This window comes from Scyliorhinus canicula, chromosome 10 (genome assembly GCF_902713615.1).
Source record: "Scyliorhinus canicula chromosome 10, sScyCan1.1, whole genome shotgun sequence".
Classification (NCBI taxonomy): Eukaryota; Metazoa; Chordata; class Chondrichthyes; order Carcharhiniformes; family Scyliorhinidae; genus Scyliorhinus; species Scyliorhinus canicula.
In genome coordinates this window covers 86,751,979-86,765,732 of record NC_052155.1, presented here as the reverse complement: position 1 = coordinate 86,765,732, position 13,754 = coordinate 86,751,979, and the positions used below count along the sequence as shown (strand labels likewise).

General features: G+C 59.5%; 1 protein-coding gene across 1 annotated transcript in view; it reads right to left on the bottom strand.

Annotated features, from left to right (window-relative positions):
* LOC119972934 (chloride channel protein C-like) overlaps nt 1-13,754 on the bottom strand; it is a 161,809-nt gene that overhangs the window by 64,173 nt on the left and 83,882 nt on the right. The window lies entirely within an intron of this gene.

The following is a 13,754-nucleotide window of genomic DNA, read 5'->3' as shown; positions in this document are numbered from 1 at the left end:
CTTGCCTGCAAACAACCACGCAACCTCAAACAAACCATTGTTTGCAGCAAACTACCCAACCTTCAGAACAGCGACCACGACACCACACAACACTGCCATGGCAATCTCTGCAAGACGTGCCAGATCATCGACATGGGTACCACCATTACACGTGAGTATACCACCAACCAACGTACGTGGTACAAACTCGTGCAACTCAGCCAACGTTGTCTACCTCATACGCTGCAGGAAAGGATGTCCCGAAACGTGGTACATTAGTGATACAATGCAGACGCTGCGACAACGGATGAACGGACATCTAGTGACAATCAGCAGGCAGGAATGTTCCCTTCCAGTCGGGGAACACTTCAGCAGTCAAGGGCATTCAGCCTCTGATGTCCGGGTAAGCGTTCTCCAAGGCGGCCTTCAGGATGCGTGACAACGCAGAATCGCCGAGCAGAGTCTTATAGCCAAGATCTGCACACATGAGTACTGCCTCAACCAGGACCTTGGATTCATGTCGTACTACATTCACCCCCATCATCTGGCTTGGGCTTGCGAAATCCTGCCAACCGTCCTGGATTGAGACAATTCATACCTCTTTAACCTGTGATTATCCCTCTCTCCAGTTGCTCCATTTGGACCGGTAAAGACTTAATTACCTGCAAAGACTCGCATTCAAAGTATTGTCTTGCATATTTGCCTTTGTCTATCTATATGTTTCTGGAACCTACCTCTTGATTCACCTGAGGAAGAAGCAGTTATCCGAAAGCTGGTGATTCAAAATAAACTTGTTGGACTTTAACCTGGTGTTGTAAGACTTTTTACTGTGCCAACTCCAGTCCAACGCCGGTATCTCCACATCATAACAAATCTGATGAACCTAGGTTGCACTCCCTCTGTGGAAAGTTAATCCCTTCTTAGATAAGGGAACTAAAACTATACACAATACTCCAGTTGAGATCTCACCACGTCTCTATACAACTGCAAAAATACATCTTTTCTCCTATACTCAATTTCCTTTGTGATGAAGACTAACATACATTTGCCTTCCTCTTTTCTTTTTTTCCAATTAAGGGGCAATTTAGCGTGGCCATCCCACCTACACTACAGATCTTTGGGTTATGCGGTGTGACCCAGGCAGACAGGGGGAGAATGTGCAAACTCCACACAGTGATCGGGGCCAGGAACGAACCCGGGTCCTTGGCATCATGGGGCAGCAGTGCTAACCTCTGCCAAAGCAAGCCGCTCACCATTTGCCTTCCTAATTACTTGTTTCACCTGCATGATAGCTTTCAGTGACTCATAAACAAGGACACCCAGGCCCCTTTGGACATCCACATTTCCCAACCTCTCACAGTTTAAAAATATTGGGCGTAATTCTCCGGCCCCCCGCTGGGTCGGAGAATTGGCGCGGCGCCGCTTGGATCATGCCACGCCGCCCCGACGCCGGGACGTAATTCGCCACAGTGTGGAGAATCAGTGCCATCGGCGCCAGCGTGGTCAGCATGGTGCCAGTCGGGGTATGTGCCAACTCTCCGGCCGGGCCGGCACAGGACGGCGCGCCGATTCTCCAGCATGACTGGGCTGAGCAGCCGTCATCAAACAGCCGAGTCCCGCCGGCGCCATTCTGACATCCTTGGAGCTGGCAGGACCTCAGTGCTGAAGGTTCCGGAGGCAGCCTGTGGGGGGAAGGGGAGGTTTGACCGTGGTGGCCTGGCCTGCGATCGGGGCTCACCAATCGGCAGGCCGGCCTCTCTGCCCCCCCCGGCCTCCTTTCCTCCACGCCGGCTCCTGTAGCCCTGCACCATTTGGCGTCGGGGTTGGGGCGGGGAAGAAGGCCACTGCGCATGCGCTAGTTGGCACCGGCCCAACTGCGCATGCGCGGACCCCATGGCACCGGGTTCAGGCCGGGATCGGCAGCTGGAGCGCCATAGGCCGTCCTAGCCTTCTGTGAGCTGCAGAATGGGGTCCCAGAACGGGCGCCGATGCCGGAGTAAAACACTCCCATTTTTCCTCCGGCATCGGCACTTCGCCCCCCGATGGGAGAATCCCGCCCATTCTGCCTGAAGGCAGCATAGTGGCGCATAGGTTAGCACTGGGACTACGGCGCTGAGGACCCGGGTTCGAACCTTGGCCCTGGGTCACTGTCGGTGTGGAGTTTGCACATTCTCCCCGTGTCTGCGTGGGTTTCACCCCCACAACCCAAAGATGTGCAGGTTAGTTGGATTGGCCACTCTAAATTGGCCTCTTAATTGGAAAAAAAAAATAATAATTGGGTACTCTAAATTTTTTTTTTTAAATATTCTGCCTTTCTGTTTTTGCAACCAAAGTGAATAACTTCAAACAGAGTGACATTATATTCCATCTGCCATGTTCTATACCAGGCCTGTCCAACCTGTTGTACACGGGGAGCCACAGTACAATTTCTTTCTCACTCAAGGGGTCGATGAACAAATTTTGAAAAGATAGGTTTTGGCCCAACATTAAAAATGAATCTCAAAAAAAAGCTAATGTAGGAAAAGAAACAATGTGCTGAGCATAAAAATGTAAAAACAATAAATTGCTAACATTAAAAAAAGACGACATTCGAGTATGAGAGGGTGTGTGTGTCCAACTCATTCCCAGTCTCAGGTGTCCACTCACTCATGCTCACCCACTTTGAGAATAGGTGATGGTGTGTAAGGGTGAGTGTGAATGAGAATGCTGAGATTGCGAGTGAGCCAGATACACCCTTTCCACTCCCTCCCACCCCTCATATACACACTGACACCCCTCACACTCACCCCTCTCTCACACACTCACTCACACAGTGGGTGCGAGGAAAGGGGAAGAGAGACCTGGAGCTGCCCAAATGTGGGTGTACTCTGAGGCCATGGGAAAGCAGTGGAGTCAGGAGAAGGGGGGGGGAGCCCGGGGGAGTGTTGACGGGGGAGAAGTGGCGAGAGCCAGGAGGGAGTGAAAAGAGCCGGGAGAAAGAGATGAGAAAGCGCAGGAAGATCGGGGGAGGACAATGGTAAGAACCAGGGGGTAATTGGCAACAGCCAGGGTAAGCAGGGGGAAAGCATTTCCCTGCGCGCCCCAGAATCTCTCTATCTCCACATATTTGCAGTTGCTGGTGTGTCTCCAATCACAGTCTGTTTCTCTCCTGTGTTAGCTAGTGAGCCTATCAGCAGCAAACAAGGAAGAGAATATTGGTAAAGAAACCCCTTGCAGAAATCTTCAATTTCACTGACTGGTCTTAGACCATAAGGCATAGAAGCAGAATTAGGCCATTCGGCCCATCGAGTCTGCTCCACCATTCAATCATGGCTGATACATTTCTCATCCCCATTCTTCTGCCTTCTCCCCATAACCCCTGATCCCCTTATTAATGAAGAAACAAATAAGATTGATCAGTGGTACCAACAGCCACGTGGAGGGACTTTGCAGAGTTGGACAAACCTGTTCTACCCCAATCACTTAACCTGCCCAAGTCCACTTGAAGCCTCCTTACATCCTCCTCACAACTTATGTTCCCACCCATTTTAGTGTCATCAGCCAATTTGGAAATATTCAATTTGTCCCCACATCCAAATCATTGATATAGACTGTGAACAGTTCTGGATGAACAATGGCTTTGTCATACCTCAGTAATAAAAGCCTGCCATCCTGAGAATGATTCTAGCCAGCTCCTTCAACATTCTGGGGGCTGAAGCTCAACTGTTCACTGCCGGCGTGAACATAGCGCGACAGGTACGTGTGGGGCCTGTGGGGGGGCGGAGGATCGAGCACCACGAGCGTGCTCGTGAGGGGACTGGCCCGTGATCGGTGCCTACCGATCGTCGGGCCGGCGTCTCTAAGAGACGCACTCTTTCCCCTCCGCCGCCCCGCAAGATCAAGCCGCCACGTCTTGCGGGGCAGCGGAGGGGAAGACGGCAACCGCGCATGCGCGGGTTGGCGCCGGCCGACCTGCGCATGCGCAGCTGACGTCACTTAGGCGCCGCCGGCCGCGTCATTATCGCCAGCGTCAAGGCCCGGCGGCCGAGTTCCTCGCAACGCCACTCCTAGCCCCCCGGGGGGGGGGAGAATAGGGGCGAAGAGCGGCCTCCGACGCCGTCGTGAAACACTCCGGGTTTCATGCTGGCATCGGCCGTTGCGGAGAATCGCGCCCCATACCTCTGAGCCAGAAGCTCTGGGTTCGAGGCCCACAGGACCTGCAAAATCCTTCCAACAAGGCCATGGCAGCCATGCTTGATGCAGAGAGACGCCCCTCAAGCTATAGGCCTCTGGCAATAGGTTAGCGACTTGTTTCTGAACTTGTTTCAGGGTCAATGCGCACGGGACGCTCTAATCACCTCCAGGTTCACCGACTAGGTGGACTGGGCAAGGGCACGGCCACCCCCACCACCCCCCTCCTCCCCCCACCTCGGCCACACCCCCCCTGCTCTGAGCTCTGGTGCTCCGCATCGTTTGACAACATCTGACTCCTGCCCACAGTAGCACTTACTACCATCCTCCTGGGTGATCCCTGCATGCGAGCTGGCCATTCCATCACATGGTCACATCGAATCGCTGGGGTGGCGGAGGTGGGTAGGGTGGAGTGGTGGGGGGGGTGAGACACCGGAGCGGTGAGCGCTGGCTGAACCGCACTCCCCGGGCCAATCCCACCCAAAACACCTGTCCATTCCCCCCTCCACCGCGTCCCGTCTGCAACGGCCCAGACAAGCCCACCCTTCACAACCTTCTAACAGAACACCGAGGCTGATTGTAACATTGTGCACAGGTGTTCAATGTGAACAAATATATTCAGGTTTATGCCCGAGCCCCTATCGCTCTACTGTGGCCTGCACTCATGCCAGCTTAGCTGGTGTCTACTTTTCTGGCCTTACAGGCCCTTATGTTTAGGTTGTTCCCCAGATGGTACATCAGGAGTGGAGGCAGCCTGCTGTGATTCCCGCCCTGTGACCTGGGTCCCCTTTAGTGGCCGTCTTCTGGGACGACCAGGCCTGGATGAGCCTGGCTGCTGCTCGGGTGTAGCATGTGGTGTGATGCTGCCCAGTTCTGCCTGCTGCCCATGTCATGCAGCAGGGACGGAAGGGGGTAGTTTGAGACACTGCAGTGTTCTGGCACCACTGCTGTGGGAGTCACCGGCACAGGCCCCATCACCTCCTACATCCTCGGGGTGCCCAATGGCCCTGAGCTACTCCATGGGACGGGGGTGCGAGCAGAGCTAGCCCCGGAGGCTCCTCTGTCACCTGACACTGCCAGTCCTGGGGTCCTGCTCTCATCTCGACTAGGGTCTGCATGCTCGTGACCATGGACCACACAGAGTGGACCACCTCTATCTGGGACTGCGCCACATCACGCTGAGACTGTGCCACCACCTTCTGGGTCTGTGCCACATTAGCCAGTGACCGTTCCATCTACCTCAGGGTCTGGGCCACCTCCCTCTGTGTCTGTGCCCCGTCCACCAGCGCCTGGGCAATGCCGCCGACTCTCTCAGCCATGGCCCGCTGTGACTGGACCATGCTCGGGAGCACCACAGCAATGTCTAGGTGGCTCTGGGACATTGCTGCCTCTGATACAGCAGCTGTCTAATGGGCCTCGGCCACTCCTGCACAGAGTGCCCCAGGCCTTGGACATGTTGACCCATGGCCGAACCATTTGCCCCAAGACCTCCACTGTGGCCACCCTCCCATGTGGTGTTGGCCTGGGTGGCATGCATGGTCGGCACAACATCCTACTCCTGCATGCGGCTGGATTCCTCCAACTGCACCTGCAGGTGCTGGGTGCTCGCCAACAACCGCTCATGTAGTCCATGGCTCTGCGGCTGCATCTCCACAATCGGTGGGACTGTCCATTCCAAAAGCTCAAAACCATCCGGATGGCAGCTAGTTCCTGGGATCGGCCCACCCTCCAAACATCCACCCCCTTGAGAGTTCCTACCACCAATTGGTGTGGGTGTGATGGTGGGGAGGGGGTGGTGTTGGTGTGATGATGGGGAGGGGGTGGTGTTGGTGGGATGATGGGGAGGGGGTGGTGTGGGTGTGATGGTGGGGAGGGGGTGGTGTTGGTGTGATGATGGGGAGGGGGTGGTGTGGGTGTGATGGTGGGGAGGGAGTGGTGTGGGTGTGATGGTGGGGAGGGGGTGGTGTGGGTGGTGTTGGTGTGATGATGGGGAGGGGGTGGTGTGGGTGTGATGGTGGGGAGGGAGTGGTGTGGGTGTGATGGTGGGGAGGGGGTGGTGTGGGTGTGATGGTGGGGAGGGGTGGTGTGGGTGGTGATGGTGGGGAGGGGGTGGTGTGGGTGTGATGGTGGGGAGGGGGTTGGTGTGGGTGTGATGGTGGGGAGGGTGTGGTGTGTGTGTGATGGTGGGGAGGGGGTGGTGTGGGTGGTGCAGGTGTGATGGTGGGGAGGGGGTCGTTTGGGTGGTGTGGGTGTGATGGTGGGGAGGGGGGTGGTGTGAGTGGTGTGGGTGTGATGGTGGGAGGGGGTGGTGTGGGTGTGATGGTGGGGAGGGGGGGATGTGGGTGGTGTGGGAGTGATGGTGGGGAGGGGGTGGTGTGGGTGGTGTGGGTGTGATGGTGGGGAGGGAGTGGTGTGGGTGTGATGGTGGGGAGGGGGTGGTGTGGGTGGTGTGGGTGTGATGGTGGGGAGGGGGGTGGTGGTGTGGGTGTGATGGTGGGAGGGGTGGTGTAGGTTGTGGTGGGGAGGAGTGGTGTGGGTGTGATGGTGGGGAGGGGGTGGTGTGGGTGTGATGGGGGGAGGGGTGGTGTAGGTGTGATGGTGGGGAGGGGTGGTGTGGGTGTGATGGTGAGGAGGGGGTGGTGTGGGTGGTACAGGTGTGATGGCGAGGAGGGGGTCGTTTGGGTGGTGTGGGTGTGATGGTGGGGAGGGGGTGGTGGTGGTGGTGGAGTGGTGGGTGTGATGGTGGGGAGGGGGTGGTGTGGGGTGATGGGGAGGGGGTGGTGTGGGTGGATGGTGGGGGGGGATGGTGTGAGTGTGATGGTGGGGAGGGGGTGGGTGGGGGTGATTGTGGGAGGGGTGGTGTGGGTGTGATGGTGGGGAGGGGGTGGTTGTGTGTGGGGGGAGGGGTGGGTGAGTGTGATGGTGGGGAGGGGGTGGTGTGGGTGGTGCAGGTGTGATGGCGAGGAGGGGGTCGTTTGGGTGGTGTGGGTGTGATGGTGGGGAGGGGGTGGTGTGGGTGTGATGGTGGGGAGGAGATGGTGTGAGTGTGATGGTGGGGAGGGGGTGGTGTGGGTGGTGCAGGTGTGATGGCGAGGAGGGGGTCGTTTGGGTGGTGTGGGTGTGATGGTGGGGAGGGGGTGGTGTGGGTGTGATGGTGGGGAGGGGATGGTGTGAGTGTGATGGTGGGGAGGGGGTGATGTGGGTGTGATAGTGGGGAGGGGGTGGTGTGAGTGTGATGGTGGGGAGGGGGTGGTGTGAGTGGTGTGGGTGTGATGGTGGGGAGGGGGGGATGTGGGTGGTGTGGGAGTGATGGTGGGGAGGGAGTTGTGTGGGTGGTGTGGGTGTGATGGTGGGGAGGGGGTGGTGTGGGGTGATGGTGGGGAGTGGGGGTGTGGGTGTGATGGTGGGGAAGGTGTGGTGTGGGCGTGATGGTGGGGAGGGGGGGTGTGGGGTGATGGTGGAGAGGGGTGGTGGGGGTGTGATGGTGGGGAGGGGTGGTGTGGGTGTGATGGTGGGGAGGGGGTGGTGTGGGTGGTGTGGGTGTGATGGTGGGAGGGGGTGGTGTGGGTGTGATGGTGGGAGGGGGTGGTGAGTGTGATGGTGGGGAGGGGGTGGTGTGGGTGTGATGGTAGGAGGGGGTGGTGTGGGTGTGATGGTGGGGAGGGGGTGTGTGGGTGTGATGGTGGGGAGGGGTTGGTGTGGGTGTGATGGTGGGGAGGGGTGTGGGGTGTGATGGTGGGGAGGGGTGGTGTGGGTGGTGCAGGTGTGATTGTGAGGAGGGGGTCGTTTGGGTGGTGTGGGTGTGATGGTGGGTAGGGGGTGGTGTGGGTGTGATGGTGGGGAGGGGGTGGTGTGAGTGTGTGGGTGTGATGGTGGGGAGGGGGGGTGTTGTTGTGATGGTGGGGAGGGGTGGTGTGGTGTGATGGTGGGGAGGGGGTGTGTGTGTGATGGTGGGAGGGGGTGGTGGTGGTGTGGGTGTGGGATGGGGAGGGGGTGGTGGTGTGTGTGGTGGGGAGGGGGTGGGGTGGGGTGGTGTGGGGTGATGGGGGGGGGGGGTGTTGTTGTGATGGTGGGAGGGGTGGTGTGGGTGTGATGGTGGGGAGGGGTGGTGTGGGTGTGATGGTGGGGAGGGAGTGGTGTGGGTGTGATGGTGGGGAGGGGATGGTGTGAGTGTGATGGGGGGGAGGGGGTGTGTGGGTGATGGTGGGGAGGGGGTGGGTGTGGGTGTGATGGTGGGGAGGGGTGGTGTGGGTGTGATGGTGGGGAGGGGATGGTGTGAGTGTGATGGTGGGGAGGGGGTGTGGGTGTGATGGTGGGGAGGGGTGGTGTGAGTCTGATGGTGGGGAGGGGGTGGTGTGGGTGTGATGGTGGGGAGGGGGGGGTGTGGGGTGATGGTGGGGAGGGGGTGGTGTGGGTGTGATGGGGGGGGGGGGGTGTGGGTGTGATGGTGGGGAGGGGTGGTGTGGGTGTGTGGGTGTGATGGTGGGAGGGGGTGGTGTGGGTGTGATGGTGGGGAGGTGGTGTGTGTGTGATGGTGGGGAGGGGGTGGTGGTGGTGTGGGTGTGATGGTGGGGAGGGGGTGTGTGGTGTGATGGTGGGGAGGGGTGGTGGGGTGATGGTGGGGAGGGGGTGGTGTGGGTGTGATGGTGGGGAGGGGGTGGTGTGAGTCTGATGGTGGGGAGGGGTGGTGTGGTGGATGTTGGGGAGGGGGTGGTGTGGGTGGTGTGGGTGTGATGGTGGGGAGGGGGTGTGGGTGTGATGGTGGGGGGGGTGTGGTGGTGTGTGTGTGGTGGGGGGGGTGGTGTGTGTGTGGTGGGGAGGGGGTGGTGTGGGTGGTGGGGTGTGGTGGGGAGGGGGTGGTGTGGGTGTGATGGTGGGGAGGGGGTGGTGTGGGTGGATGGTGGGGAGGGGGTGGTGTCGGTGTGATGGTGGGGAGGGGGTGTGGGTGTGCAGGTGTGATGGTGAGGAGGGGGTCGTTTGGGTGGTGTGGGTGTGATGGTGGGGAGGGGGTGGTGTGGGTGTGATGGTGGGGAGGGGGTGGTGTGGGTGTGATGGTGGGGAGGGGTGGTGTGAGTGGTGTGGGTGTGATGGTGGGGAGGGGGTGGTGTGGGTGGTGTGGGTGTGATGGTGGGGAGGGGGTGGTGGGGTGTGATGGTGGGAGGGGTGGTGTTGTGGGTGCAGGTGTGATGGTGGGGAGGGGGTGATGTGAGTGTGATGGTGGGGCTGGGTTTGTGTGGGTGGTGTAGGTGTGATGGTGGGGAGGGGGTGGTGTGGGTGGTGTGGGTGGTGTAGGTGTGATGGGGGGAGGGGGTGGTGTGGGTGGTGTGGGTGTGATGGTGGGGAGGGGTGGTGTGGGTGTGATGGTGGGGAGGGGGGGGGTGTGGGTGGTGTGGGAGTGATGGTGGGGAGGGGGTGGTGTGGGTGGTGTGGGTGTGATGGTGGGGAGGGGGTTGTGGGGTGTGATGGTGGGGAGGGGGTGGTGGTGGTGTAGGTGTGATGGTGGGGAGGGGGTGGTGTGGGCGTGATGGTGGGGAGGGGTGGTGTGGGTGTGATGGTGGAGAGGAGGTGGTGTGGGTGTGATGGTGGGGAGGGGGTGGTGTGGGTGTGATGGTGGGGAGGGGGAGTGGGTGTGATGGTGGGGAGGGGGTGGTTTGGATGTGATGGTGGGGAGGGGAGGGTGTGGGTGTGATGGTGGGGAGGGGATGGTGTGGGTGTGATGGTGGGGAGGGAGTTGTGTGGGTGTGATGGTGGGGAGGGGGGGTGTTGGTGTGATGGTGGGGAGGGGGGGGTGTGGGTGGTGTGGGAGTGATGGTGGGGAGGGGTGGTGTGGGTGGGTGGTGTAGGTGTGATGGTGGGGAGGGGGTGGTGTAGGTGTGATGGTGGGGAGGGGGGTGGGGGGGTGATGGGGGGAGGGGGTGGGGGGTGGTGTGGGTGTGATGGTGGGGAGTGGGTGGTGTGGGTGTGATGGTGGGGAGGGGGTGGTGTGGGTGTGATGGTGGGGAGGGGGTGGTTTGGATGTGATGGTGGGGAGGGGAGGGGTTGGGTGATGGTGGGGAGGGGGTGGTGTGGGTGTGATGGTGGGGAGGGGGTGGTGTCGGTGTGATGGTGGGGAGGGGGGGGTGTTGGTGTGATGGTGGGGAGGGGGTGGTTTGGATGTGATGGTGGGGAGGGGAGGGTGTTGGTGTGATGGTGGGGAGGGGGTGGTGTGGATGTGATGGTGGGGAGGGGGTGGTGGGGTGATGGTGGGGAGGGGGGTGTGGGTGTGATGGTGGGGAGGGGGTGGTGTAGGTTTGATGGTGGGGAGGGGGTGGGTGTGTGTGATGGTGGGGAGGGGGGTGGTGTGGGGTGGTGCAGGTGTGATGGTGAGGAGGGTGTCGTTTGGGTGGTGTGGGTGTGATGGTGGGGCCGGGGTGGTGTGGGTGTGATGGTGGGGAGGGGGTGGTGTGGGGTGATGGTGGGGAGGGGGGGATGTGGGTGGTGTGGGAGTGATGGTGGGGAGGGGTGGTGTGGGTGGTGTGGGTGTGATGGTGGGGAGGGGGTGGTGTGGGTGTGATGGTGGGGAGGGGGTGGTGTGGGTGTGATGGTGGGGAGGGGTGGTGTGGGTGTGATGGTGGGGGGGGGGGTGTTGGTGTGATGGTGGGGAGGGCGTGGTGTGGGTGTGATGGTGGGGAGGGGTGGTGTGGGTGTGATGGTGTGGGTTGTGTGGGTGTGATGGTGTGGGTTGTGTGGGTGTGATGGTGTGGGTTGTGTGGGTGTGATGGTGTGGGTGGTGTGGGTGTGATGGTGGGGCCGGGGTGTGGTGTGGGTGTGATGGTGGGGAGGGGGTGGTGTGGGTGTGATGGTGGGGAGGGGGGGATGTGGGTGGTGTGGGAGTGATGGTGGGGAGGGGTGGTGGGGTGGTGTGGGTGTGATGGTGGGGAGGGGGTGTGTGGGTGTGATGGTGGGGAGGGGTGGTGTGGTGTGATGGTGGGGAGGGGGTGGTGTGGGGTGTGATGGTGGGGGGGGGTTTTGGTGATGGTGGGGAGGGGGGTGGTGTGGGTGTGATGGTGGGGAGGGGGTGGTGTGGGTGTGATGGTGTGGGTTGTGTGGGTGTGATGGTGTGGGTTGTGTGGGTGTGATGGTGGGGAGGGGGTGGTTTGGATGTGATGGTGGGGAGGGGAGGGTGTTGGTGTGATGGTGGGGAGGGGGTGGTGTGGGTGGTGTGGGTGTGATGGTGGGGGGGGTGTTGGTGTGATGGTGGGGAGGGCGTTGTGTCGGTGTGATGGTGGGGAGGGGATGGTTTGGATGTGATGGTGGGGAGGGGAGGGTGTTGGTGTGATGGTGGGGAGGGTGGTGTGGGTGGTGTGGGTGTGATGGTGGGGAGGGGGTGGTGTGGGTGTGATGGTGGGGAGGGGAGGGTGTTGGTGTGATCGTGGGGAGGGAGTTGTGTGGATGTGATGGTGTGGGTGGTGTGGGTGTGATGGTGGAAAGGGGGTGTGGGTGTGATGGTGGTAAGGGGGTGTGGGTGTGCTGCTGGGGGTTGGGGGGAATGACACATGTGCCATGGGGAACCGTAACTCAGCGGGTTCTCACTTCTTAGTCTGGTGCCAACCTCCGACCTAGTGATTCCCTTTCCTCGATTGCCCTTTCCTCGGGCCGACTGACCACGTCGAGTGCCTCTGTTCTGCTGCGGTGAGGGGCGCAGGTCCGGCAGACCCACCCACCTTCTCTCGCGGTTGTGCGCGGCCTTCTCCTGGTCGGGATGGGAGTGAATAAAGAACGCGCAGTGTTAAACAGTCCGACTTATGGAGCCCAGGGGGTGAGTAGCTGGTGGCTTCAGTGGCCAGGACACCCAGCCATGGGGGTCGGTATGGGTGCTGGCATGTGTTGCAGGGTAGGGGTTTGGCCGCCCCCCCTGGGTGGTGGGGGTGGAGATGTGAGTGTTTGGGACGCATGTTAGTGTCAGGGGCACAGTGCTGCCTACTCACCCTGGCCACCCTGAGGAGATCATGCAGTTTTCTCCGGCACTGCTGGCCAGTCCAAACGGTGTTGCCCACTCTGCCACTTGTGCCCAGGCCCGGCGAACGGCGGTGGCTGGCAGCCTCCTTCCCACCCGAGTGTTTGGGTCTTTCTCGGGGTACAAACTAAATCTGGACAAGAGTGAGTATTTTGTGGTGTCTCGGGCGGGGGTGGGGGCAGGGATGGGGGGTCTGCCATTCCGTTGGGCAGGGATTCACTTTAGGCACCTGAGGGTGCAGGTTGCCCGGGAGTCGGGGGGTGGGGGGCTCCGCAGGTACAACATTTCTAGTTTGGTGGGGAGAGTGAAAGCTGATCTGGCAAGGTGGGATGGTCACCCTCTGTCACTGGCGGGTCGGGTACAGGCGGTTAAAATGAACGTGTTGCCGCAATTTCTGTTTATTTTTCAAGGTCTGCCGATTTTCCTGCCAAAGGCTTTTTTCAGAGAGTTTGAGGGAAGGATTACTTCATTCATATGGGGAGGGAAGGCGGCCAGAGTTAGAAAGGTGCTGCTACAGAGGGGAAGGCAGGCAGGGGGTTTGGGTCTCCCAAACCTGATGTATTACTACTGGGCGGCAAATGTGGAGAAGGTGCGGAGCTGGGTCAGAGGGGTTGATTCCCAGTGGGTCAGAATGGAGGAGAGTTTGTGCAGGGGGTCAGGATTGAAAGCACGAGCAACAGCACCACTCCCGATAGCTCCGGGCAAATACTCAGGGAGTCCGGTAATTATAGCTTCATTGAGAATTTGGAGGCAGTTTTGCCAACACTTCGTGTTGAGGGCAGGGTCAAGGGAAATGCCAATTCAGGGGAACCACAGATTTGAGCCAGGGAGGTGGGATAGAAATTTTCAGAAATGGGAGGAGAAGAGGATTAATACACTGAAAGATTTGTTTCGTAGGGGTCGGTTTGCAGGATTGAAGGAGCTGGAAACGAATTATGGGCTGGAGCAGGGGGAGATGTTTAGATACATGCAGGTATGAGATTTTGCTGGAAAGGAGATACAGAGCTTCCCAGTGGAGCCGGCCTCCACATTGCTGGAGGAGGTGCTGACGACAGGGGGACTGGAGAAGGGGGGAGTGTCAGCGGTTTACGGAGCTATTTTGGAAGAGGAGAAGGCACCACTACAAGGGATCAAAGCAAAGTGGGAGGAAGAGTTGGGAGAGGATATGGAGGAGGGGTTCTGGTGTGAGGTGCTCGGGAGGGTGAACGCCTCCACCTCGTGTGCGTGATTGGGGCTGATACAGCTAAAGGTGGTATACAGAGCACACCTCACGAGGGCGAGGATGAGCCGATTCTTTGAAGGAGTAGAAGATGTTTGTGACATTGCGGGGGGGGGCAAATCACGTTCATATGTTTTGGTCCTGTCCAAAGCTAGAGGATTACTGGAAGGAGGTTTTTAGGGTAATTTCTAAAGTGGTGCACGTGAAACTGGACCCGGGCCCCCGGGAGGCCATATTTGGGGTGTCGGACCAGCCAGGGTTGGAAACGGGTGTGGAGGCAGATGTTGTAGCCTTCGCTTTGTTGATTGCCTGAAGGCGTTCCTTGTCAAGGCCAAAAAAGAAGAGTCCCGTTTGATAACAGAGTCGTTCTCAGCGCTGTGGATGCCAAGA